Source organism: Emydura macquarii, unplaced genomic scaffold, assembly GCF_026122565.2.
Source record: "Emydura macquarii macquarii isolate MOO-44397 ecotype Brisbane River unplaced genomic scaffold, CSIRO-AGI_Emac_v2 contig_3114, whole genome shotgun sequence".
Lineage (NCBI taxonomy): Eukaryota > Metazoa > Chordata > Testudines > Chelidae > Emydura > Emydura macquarii.
The window spans coordinates 742,275-749,870 of NW_027133251.1; the positions used below are offsets into that span (position 1 = coordinate 742,275).

The 7,596-nt window shown below is 54.8% G+C and overlaps 1 long non-coding RNA gene across 1 annotated transcript; it reads right to left on the reverse strand.

The window, feature by feature from the left end:
- Positions 1–244: 244 nt before the first annotated feature.
- On the reverse strand, positions 245–5,611 carry LOC137141770 (uncharacterized). Its single transcript, XR_010916733.1, has 2 exons — positions 5,366–5,611; positions 245–1,503 (listed from the first exon to the last, which is right to left on the reverse strand). It is a non-coding gene; the product is annotated as an uncharacterized lncRNA (long non-coding RNA).
- Positions 5,612–7,596: the final 1,985 nt, after the last annotated feature.

Consider the following 7,596-nt stretch of genomic DNA (forward strand, 5'->3'; position numbering starts at 1 on the left):
CCTGTCCTACGCCTTGCCACAGCCAAGATGCAAGCTGGTACCAGCAGGCCCTGTAGTCAGCATCTCGCCAGCTGAGCTGGAAAGGATCCTCTCCTCCCCTGGGCTGGTAGGAACCACGCCAAGTTGGTCTCAGCTGTGCACGACAAAGGCCTCCAGTGCACGACAAATGCAGCAGGCAGACAGACAGAGACAGGCAGGGGGACGCTTTGCCAATGTAGCGGCAGAGAAAGGCTGTGTCACGCCGTTTGGGTTTGGAACGGAACCCAGCTCCCCCCAAATCTGCAGGTGCTCGGATCCCATTCTAATGACATCGGAGAGTGAATCCCAGCCAAGAGCGGCTCGATTGCCCGAGGGTGATGCATCTGGCAGGTCTCACGTCAGCTCCCCGTGACGCAGATGTCCACATCACACGACCTCCCAGCGCAACTCAGCACTACTGGCCCGTACGAGGGGAAGGCTCAACCGAGGAGCCAAAGACTAGCTGGTCCAGAGAGACTGGGCGGCACTTTACAGTCCCTGCCTGAGAACCGTGCTGCAATCATCACGTGAATGCCGGTGTCTGCACCGGTTTGCCGTGTGCTATTGCAGCCCACCGCACTGGCATGCCTTATACATTCACCGAACTGCATGTGTATGTAACCCAGGCCCATTCAGCCCCTCTCCGGAGCCACATACAGAAACAGACACACTCGCTGCAGCCTGGGCTCATGGAAAAGAGTCTGTTCGCTCCAGCAGGAGAAGCTTGCGTTAATCTCCAGAGGTCCCCGGGTCAGTCCCGGAGGCTCACACTCCCTCCCTCCCCACCTCCCGCCGATACAACACTGCAAGGGGTAGCCCATACAGGGGCCTGAGTGGGGCAACCAGCTTCCCTGGCCCAGGGGGAGTGCAGAATCCACACCCGCTGGCAGCACGACCCATACAGGCCAGCCCTCAAAGGATCACGCCCAGGACTCAGCACCAGCCCACGCGACCCCAGCGCCTGAGTTACGGGAATACCTGCTAGTGAGTCAGCAGCAGATTGGGACAGTCTCTGGGGCCGGCCACCACTCCGAGTCGTGGTCACCGCTCTGAGCCGGTCCGATGGCCATGCGGAGATTTGACCCTCCCTGGCAGCTGCATGGCTGCACCAAGAAGCCGCGGCCGGGCTCATCAAGTAAACGGCACCCGGGCTATCCCGAGCCTCATGCACAACCGGCACCGACACCAGCATGGACATGGGCGGCTGGCAGAGGGCTCTGAACGGCCCATCCATGTGCTCGTTCTGTCCTGGCATTCCCCTCCCCTCCTGGACGAGGAGAGGCAGGGGAGGCTATGCGCTGCGCTTAGCTGGAAGTGCCAGGCCGGTCCCTGCTGCTCGGAGAAGCGGGAAGACCCGGCAGTCGTCCCTCAGCTGCAGCCCTCCCGGCCAGGGTTAAATCAGCGCCCGTCGCAGGTGCCCCCACAGCTGGCTCTCCGGCAGTCACACACCACGTGTCTTTGGCAGGGATGCTGGTGATTAGGAAGCTGCGAATCAACAAGCTAATCAGCGCCAAGGAGCTGCTCGCTTCAGATCCCCCCCAGGGAATGAAAGGAAAGGGAGGCGTGCTCGAGGAGGGGCCAGGATCTGGTGGGAAAGAGAACTGAGAATTTTTCTGCCAGCCGGCGAGATGGTCACCTGGCACCGGGACTCTGCTGGGCAAGGGGGCAGGTCCGCTTCCCTTACCTGCCATCCGATCTAGGCAGGAGAGTGACCCCGGGCTGGGGCGTCAGGGCGGGCTGGTCTGACTGGCAGGAAGCAAAGGCAGAGAGCCCTGGTTTGTCTGGCTCTCCCCTGTCTGGAATCGGATCCAGCAGGCCTGCCGCAGCCGCCACGGGAGTCCGCGGTCCCTGGCCCCCGCCATGTGATGGGGGGGGGGGTGCGCGTGAACCCTTTCAAAGCCTGACCCCTGTCGGGTGCCTCCCGCTCAGGACACCCGTGTGCAGCACCAGGCTAGCTTCGAGTCTGCAACTTGACAGGCCTCTCGTGCCAAGCCACGAGCCGATGTTAACGAGGCGCAGCTGGCGGGACAGGGAGGCCACCGATTAACGCTGGGCCCCGTGGTGGAGAAACGTGATGGGAGGCAAGGTGCCCAAAAGGCAGGCAGGAGTCCTGCCCAGTGTCCCCCTTCCCTGGGACCAGCCTAGCCAGCAATCCGGGGCAGCCACCAGCCCCTCGGTGGTCCTGGCCCCCTCCCCTGCTCCTCCTCTTTCCCCTGGGTGTGGGGCCGGGGTGCCTGAGAGCAGCCCCCGACCCGCGTCCTTGCCCCTGGAGCCCACCGCCCAGGGAAGATGGAGGGTCCATGGCTCCCTGCAGTAACCCAGGCTCCCTGAGTGGCTCTTACCATGGCCCGGCTCCAGTCTAGCTCCGGCAGGGCCAGGGCCTCATGGTGAAGGGGGGATAAGACCCACCTCACTCCTCCACACACCCCGGGAAGAGGCTGGCTCCACCCCGGAGCCCCAGGCAGGCAGACGCGGAGCAGAGCCGCAGGGAATGTCCCGGAGTCGTTCAGCCCGAGACCAGGACTCGAACTCTGCATTTTGGGACGGTCCTGCCCAATTTGGGATGGGTGGTCACTCGACTGGAGATGTCCTTTTGGGCACAAGGTCTTCCCCCGCCCTGACCCCATAGTCCCCGGTCTCCCATTTCACCATCCCACTTTTTACTTCTAGCTGCAGTGTTTAAAGGAGCAGGGGAAGCAACTGTTTAATGTGCACGGTGAGGATTGCGTTGAAGTGCAACAAATGACTCTTCTATCCATCAGGCTAATGCTATGCATGTTCACGGCTGCTCGTTTTGTGCTTCGATCATGGCTTTGCAGGTTTCCCGCTGTAATAATGCCCCAACCTTTGTGTTGATCAAACGGAGCCAGCTAAATAAATCAGCGCATCAGACAGCAACGCCAAATGCTCAGGGTCAAAATGATAAAGTCACCAGCATATCCCAGGCACTCACCATTTATCTAAGTTTCTGGGGGAAAAAATAAACACCTTTTACAAGGCCGTGCACAAGAAGCTGCTAAAGAGACAAAGTAATCATGGAGCAAGAGGCAAAGTGGTGCCATTGGTCAAAACTGGCCAGGAAGCAGAGCGCAAAGACTAGGGTGAAATGGGCCATTTTCATCAGGGCAAAAAGGCAGTAGTCAGGCCAGAAGGTTTTTTTGCTGGGTCCTGTGTTATCTAATATATTATATCAACAATCTCGAAGGGAGCATGAACAGGGAGGTAGTAAAATTTGCAAATGACAAAGTTATTTAGGCTAGTCAAGTCCAGCGAGGAACTTCAGCGAGACCTAAACAAGCGAAGGTGAACGGGCAGCCTGGCCAAGGAAATTCAATGTCGATAAATTCAGAGTAATGCCCATGGAAGGGGAAAACTACTCTTACACCCAAGGGGTTCTAAACTAACTGAATCAACACAAGAAAGGGACCTACGTGTCCCTGCAGACAGAGCAGTAAATCTCTCTGCTCAGCAGACTGCTGCAGGCAGGAAAGCAAACAAGATGTTAGGATGCATTAGGAATGGGATAGAGAAGAATGCCAGAAATAGTCTAAGGTCTCTTACATAAATCAGTGACGTGGCCTCCTCTGAATATCAGTGCCGGTACTGTTCATCCCACCGCAAAAAGGAAATTGCAGAACTCAAGGGGGCTTGGAGAAGGGTGAGAAGAATGATCCAAGGCCTGAAAAACTCGCCTATGAAGAGAGATTGAAAAGGCTTAGACTGGGAATGTTACCTTCGAGAACAGAAGAAGAAGAGTGGACTTGATGAGTGTCTATAACACAACAAATGGTCTGGAGGAAGGAAATCAGCAATTCCTGTTCTCCGGGCTTCAGAACACAAGAAGACACCCAATGAAATTAAAAAGGCGGAAAATTCAAGATTGATGAAAGGGAATTCTCTCACACCAAGTCTAACTGGGCCATGGAACTCACTGCCACAAGAAGTAACTGAGGCCAAGATTAGCAAGAGGCCAAGAGAGAGGGAACACTTCTATGGCAGTCAAGAACATGCAGTGTTTCATAGTTACAGCCACCTGATTTTGAAAGGGATATAAAACCTCCGGCTTCAGCCAAACGTTGGAGACCAGGAGGAGACCAATGTGAAGGAAAGATTATCCCATATCTGCCACTGCCGGGTTCTTACACACCCCTCAGAAACCTCTCATGCTGATCGCTGTCAGAGACAGGGTTTTGGACCAGACGGACCTCAGGTCTGGTCCGTCTATTTTCTAACACCCGTGATCTGCAGTGTACATTTTGAAACAACCCTACAGCGAAGGCCACGTGACCCTCACTGGGGTTTTTTTTGGAAGGAACAGAGTCCAGTTCCAGCTTAAATTGTGTATCTGCCCATTTCTGTCTTTCTCCTTGAAGACTCAGTCACGCTGGGTCTGATTTTTGGAGGTGCTGAGCCTTCACAGCCACGGCTGAAGTCAAGGGGATCAGCTGGGATTAAGCACCTCTGGACAGCCACTCCTGTCACCTTTGCCCTGTTACCTGATTGACAGTGTCAAGGTCACCGTGGGCATAGAGCTCAGATTTTCCTGCTCCAAAAGCTACAGGCTCCCACCACTTGAGCTGGAGATTCACCCTTGACTATTAGCAGTATGGGGCTTATGACACACAGGCAAGCAATTCTGATCCACCCAACAGAGGGCAGTTGTATGCCTGAGCCAATTTAATATCAGATCTCTGGCTCTCTAAAAGTGCCCAGGGAATGGAAAGCTCTGCCATGTGTGATGGAATCAATGGAGACCCACGGCCGACACTAGGCAGCCATTGACCAGAAGTGGTTTGAGGATTAACTGTACCACAGCCCAGGGGGATGGACTAGCTGAACCCACCCTAATGAACGCCTGGACCAAATTCAGACCAGGCAAAGCCAGCGGAGTTGCATCCACTTATACCAGGTCTAAATGCAGCGTGGGGCCCCCTGCCCAGGGGCTAGTTACCAGATTTAGGGAAGGCAATAGGCTCATGTCAGGTACTGCATTTCTTTCCCCTTCCTGTACTTCAGCAACCCGTCCTGCACCTCTGCATTGGGATGGACCAGAGTTTAGTCTTTTCAGGACTTTGCTGCGTATCTATTTCCTACAGAGCTCAATCTCGGATCGAAGGAGAGGGACACAAAAATCTCCTAACTAAAACATTTACTAAATCTCTGTGAACACGTAACAGTTTGCTTACAGCCCGGGACACGGCTGTGGCTATTGTCAAGCCCCACCCTGGTACAGGCAGCGCTTTCAGGGAGGTGGGGGTGCAAATGTGAATACTTGTTACTATCACAAGTGCATTTGCAAAACGTCATCGTGCCGGTGCACCCGTACATGGTCTCTGCAAGGACTCACCCTGCTCAGTCGCTGTGCAATGCTGTCCAAACCCTGGAAGGCAGGTCAGGAGCTTGAAGCCGGGGTAGTGTCCCAGGGTCTCCTTCAAACTCTGGAATGACAGTCTGCAATTTGCCCAGCTCGCAGCAATTCTAGTCCTCTCTTTCCCCGGCGGGGTGTGGGCAGCTGCAGCCTGAACCTAATCAACTGGCCAAGCTCCTGGGACACAGTCCAGGCAGCAGAACCATCTTGGCCTTGTGCTGCTCCACAGAGTTCTCCATTCCAGCCTGACTCTGCTCTGACACCCCTTATTTGTAAATGCCTCTCGCCTCCCCATTGGTTCTGCTCTCAGAGTGACTCTGGGTGTGCCAAGCCAGGCTGCTTACCCACAATGGACATCCCCCATGTAGCTGCAAGCAGCTAATCAACACACCCAGTGCGTGCCACACCCAATTACTGGCTTATTCTACCCCAGCCACCAGTGGAGTAACCATGCCTGGCTCTGGCAAATCTGCAGGCAGAGTCCCCGAAACAAGAACTATGCAGCTTCCCCGCTGCTCCTTCCCTTTCGTACACCACTAAATGCCAGAATGCAAGCATGTGGGTTGCATCAGCTCGTTGTAGAATAGATTCTATGATGTGCATTGCTCTTTCTTTAGGCCCTAAACTGTGAGGCAGCAGTGCTATTGGCTGTTACACAGCTGCTTTGTTTCACCCCAGAGGCAGCTGCAGGTGAGTCACAGGTGAAGTGTATCTCTCTGAAGCACTTTGGAAGATTTCAGCTGGTAGGCCCTGTGTAAAGGTGGGGCATTCTCTTCTAGGAAGTTGTTATAAGCAAGGAAGGAGTGCTGGCTAGTACTCAGGGCAAAAACACAGAGGTGGGACTTCCCAGCCCTATGGCTGACTCACTGGGTGGCCTTTGGCAAGTCACCGTTCTGCTCTGTGCCTCAGTTTCCCCATCTGAGAAATGGAGACACTGATGTAATCTCACGGGGGGGTTGTGAAGCTGAATTAACTGATGGTTGAAATGACTGGCGCAGAGGTGATCTGGAAATGCCAAGAATGACTTGTGTTTAACAACTCCTCAGACGCCTGGGCCACCAATTCATAACAGCCAGGGTCAGCATACCAGCTCACCAATTCAGACTGGACGCAAGGCACTGTACTATACTGGTCACTCATTTTGCCCAGCTACGTTTTCAGCAGGAACTGAAAGCTGCTACCAGCTGATGGCTGGTCTATATGAAATGAGTTGCTGGGTTTTCAGTCTAGCTCCTAATAGACAAGTGTCAGCATCTTGAACACCATCCCCGCTAGGATGCAATAACCCTGTGCTGGCCATCCCAGCAGAGGGGCTGGGGGTTGAACAGGCTGTGGAAACTGAATTCCCCTCTTGGCGCTCCAGGCAGGCGAGGCAGCTGTCACACGGGCTAGTCCTGCAAGGACGTCTGGGCCACTGAGTCTCACCCACATGTATCTAATTCTTCTGTGCTATTCCCCATGTCTGTGCTCTCTGGGGTATTCCTGCCGCACGGCCCTGCTGGTCACCTAAGACACACGCACAGGGTTGGGGAGGGCCTTAGGGGCTGGCCCATCTCAGGGAGAGAGGACAGAGATGTGGGGCCTGGTTTTTCTTCCCCCTGGGCCTTGGGAAGATACTTACGCTGGTGCCAAATGGTGATAAAAGGGTCCCAAGTCCAGAGGGCAGTGATGAATTGGGCTCATGGGGTTTCAGGTTCTGCTAAACCTCCTCTGAGTAGCCCTGAATGTATGGAGAAGGACAGTCCCGTGGGCAGGGCACGAACCTGGCCCTTGAAAGATCTCAGCTTCCCCATCTGTACAATGGAGATAATAGCCCTTGCCCTGCCGCACAGGGACATTGAGAGGAGAAATGCATTAGAGACTGGCAGGTGCTCAGACACTCCAGTAACAGGATCCTGGCCTAGGGAGATCCCTGTGCTAGGGAGAAAGGAGCCGCCTTAAAGTGTGACTGGCATTGCGGAGTCTCTTGTATTGGCATTCTAGTGTCTATGACACACAGTCAAGCGACTGCGTTGGTTGCTTCCTTGTATTCTCTCCCCTGCATCCGCCGAGCAGGTTACAGCTGCCCTTCCTCCAGCAACCAGCCTTTTCTCAATGTTTGCTATTCTCTGCATATCTTCCGTAGCCAGCTTCTTCTTCCCCCTGCGTCCTGAGCCTCCCACAATGCCTCGAAACCGGCAGGATCGAATGAGCAGATCAAAAAGCCCCAT